Raw genomic sequence first — 444 nt, forward strand, 5'->3', positions numbered from 1 at the left:
GTTCTAAGTGTACTAAGTCACTCCAGTCGTGTCTGACTCTTTGCGACTACATGGACTGCAGCCTGCTAGGCTCCTCTGTCCATGAGATTCTCCAGGCAAGAATACTGGAGTGGGTTGTCATACCTTGCTCCAGGGGATATTCCCTGACCCAAGGGTTGAACCCACATCTCATCATGTGTCCTGCATTGGCCTGCAGGTTCTTTACCACTAGCATCACCTGGGAAGTAGCACTCAAGCCTTTCCACCCCACCTTCAAAGTATGATGGTGGTAATACAGTCCATCATAAAGGAAATCAGTCTTGGGTGTTCATTGGAAGGACTGATGTTGAAGCTGAAACTCCAATACTTTGGCCACCTGATGCGAAGAGCCAACTCATTTGAAAAGACCCTGATGCTGGGAAAGATTGAGGGCAGGAGGAGATGGGACAACAGAGGATGAGATGG

Source organism: Bison bison, unplaced genomic scaffold (assembly GCF_000754665.1).
Source record: "Bison bison bison isolate TAMUID 2011002044 unplaced genomic scaffold, Bison_UMD1.0 scf7180017864148, whole genome shotgun sequence".
In the NCBI taxonomy this organism is placed as follows: Eukaryota; Metazoa; Chordata; class Mammalia; order Artiodactyla; family Bovidae; genus Bison; species Bison bison.